The sequence below is a fragment of the Taudactylus pleione genome, unplaced genomic scaffold (assembly GCF_031769625.1).
Source record: "Taudactylus pleione unplaced genomic scaffold, aTauple2 ptg000109l, whole genome shotgun sequence".
Taxonomy (NCBI): Eukaryota; Metazoa; Chordata; class Amphibia; order Anura; family Myobatrachidae; genus Taudactylus; species Taudactylus pleione.
In genome coordinates, this window is record NW_028284511.1 from 12,610,737 (window position 1) to 12,613,597 (window position 2,861).

Sequence of the window (2,861 nt, forward strand, 5' to 3'; positions counted from 1 at the left end):
CTGAAAATCTTACCAGTGTTATCAAAACTGGATACAAATTAACCAACAATAAAGAAAAAATTATATTGCGCTCCTCTGAGAGGATATTATATGTGGGATGTGAATTTTACCCTCCTAGATTCACCTTGATGGAACCACTGTTCAAGTCTTTTTGAATTATTCAAAGTTGTTCTCTCCACCATACCATAAAAAATAATAGAAAAAAGTCTTATAGTGTAGTAAGTTTCTATTGAGAGGTTAGATCCAGAATCCAAAAATATAGAAGTGGATAATTCAACTGGAAAGGTCACCCAACGTGTCTCAAATATTCAGCATTAAATATTCAGAAGAAAATATGATGCTCACATCAAAGCTTAATATAATGGAGGTTTGGGCTAGAACCGAGGGCACATAAACTTCTAGTCAGGGATAGAGGAGGTTAATAAAGTTAAAGATGTTTGTTTGTTGTTTACAGTAAGTAGGCAGATGTGATAGGGTGAGAGGTTAAGGGGTGTGTTAAGTGAGAGGGTGTGGGGAATCTGTTGTTGAAAATCTGCCTCTTTGAATTTGATCTCCCACCCTGCCTCCCCTATTGTGTCTTGTGTCGGCTTTATTTCATAGCAGAGGAAGACCGGCAATATTGAAGCATCCATCTTGCGGCAGTAATAGCGGTGCACACCCCTTCAATACACTGATTAGGCTGATTTCACCCTATTGGGGTCAGGGGCGCCTCTCGACTGAGCAGGATGAATGGTGCATTGGCATGGGTGTTGGGGCCGCATCACTTGCTCTGAAAGGGATAGTTGGCCCTCACAAGTTGTGATATGCTTTTGGCCTAAGACAAGTGGATGCTGGTTGTTTGCCGTTCTTTCTCCTGCCACCATAACTACCATTGTAACTAAATAAAGCTGACCAGTTAATTTTAAACGGCATAACTTGGTCTTGTGTGTTTTATTTTAGTTAAGTTTAGTTTAAGTTTATGGGTCACATCTATCATCTGACGATAGAAAGTTTACTTCTATTAGACAGATCTAACCATATAGCAGTTTCTTTAAACCATGTGTCTTCAATACAAACAATGAAACACCTCGTGCTCAAGTGCAATATGTCGCTAGAGACTCACATGTATGCTTACATTAAACAAATGATATGAATTCCCGTCAAGGTTTCTTTTCAATTTTCTCCTCAATAATTGGACTTTTTATACTCCGTAGTATAAGCATGGAAAATTTATTCAAAAAAGTCACAAACAGATGAATGCAAAAACCTTCAGCAGCATATCAATAAAAACAGGAAAATATCTTCATCACAACAGGGATGGAAAAAACAGTGCCTTCTAATAGTCAGAAACAGTAGATCTTAATAACAGCCTTACATAGGTGGATAGGCTGAAAAACAGGGGCCGCAAACTTCTCACCCAACCTATGTGGTCACTGTATCCTGGCTATTGTTGTCCTGGAAATGACACCACACCACCAATGCATTTCGACTAAACATAGTCTTTTTCAAGGTGGAGGTGTACTGAAAACAAAGTTCCTTTTAAAGGCATTTGTGGTACCGCCCCCTAAATTAGGGCTCCAAGATAATTAACATAATGTGGAAGTGATTATCTATAATTATCGCACAGCGTGTGTATCTAATAGTTTATCCACTCACCCTCCCATTAGTCAGCCAATTTCGACCCTTAAATTTTACTGCATACACGTAAAGAAAAAAGATTTTCTTAGTGTGCGATCTTTAATAACGCGGTTACCATGGTGGGGCGGTCAAGTCAGCTTAAAGCTGTGGGTATAATTACCAGGGGAACGGAGACTGGTAGTCATAGAAACCAGAGCGTGTATTCCGGGCAGGTCACTGGCAGAGTAGAATATACATGGTAACCAAGACTTACAAAACATATAAAATGTACATATTATAAAATAATAGCTGGTAGGGGTGGTCCAATAATACTGATGGCAGATATAACGCATATATGATACTAAAATCGAATTTGTTTAAAAAAAATAATTCAGCGGATTGGAATAAAAATCAATTGTTTGCTATTTTAGGAGGATTAACACTATTGCATGCTGATCTAAGCCTAACATCAAGAGTGTATTCTACAAGGACATATACTTAAGGCTCCCTAATCCATATATCTGGGATTCTGTTCTCAAGTGGAATTAAGTGATACTTACACCATTTTAATATTTATTATTTTTTTCATCTTTTATTGAATTGTATTTGATTGTGTTTATTCATTCATTATGTGTGTTGCTAATATTTACATAGAATAAATCTATTACATGACTAACTGAACCCCATTTAGCAGAGCGCAGTATTTATATATCTTTGTTTCTACATCCATTTGTGAGGACTGACTATCCTCCTTTTTATACAGCAGCTCGCAACATGGTCAAGAACTACATCCCGTGGTAGCACTACTTTGGTATTCACCAATACCTCTTGCATCTGAATGGAAAAATGTACCAAGACATTCTTGATAAAAATCTGCCGCCATCTACAGGATGCTGGAGATGAAACAAGGGTGGTCATTTCAGCAGGACAATGATCCCAAACACACAGCCAAGGACACTCTCAATTGGTTTCAAAGAAAGAAAATAAAGCTGCTAGAATGGCCCAGCCAATCACCTGACTTCAATTAAATTGAAAATCTTTGGAAGAACTAAAGATCAGAGTTCATAGAAGAGGCTAATGGAACCTATAAGATTTGAAGACTGTTTGTGTGGAAGAATGGGCCAAAATCACACCTGAGCAATGCATGCGACTAGTTTCTCCATACAGGAGGTGTCTTGAAGCTGCCATTACCAACAAAGGCTTTTGTACGAAGTATTAAATACATTTCAGTAAGCGTGTTCAATACTTTTTCCCTCTGTAATTTC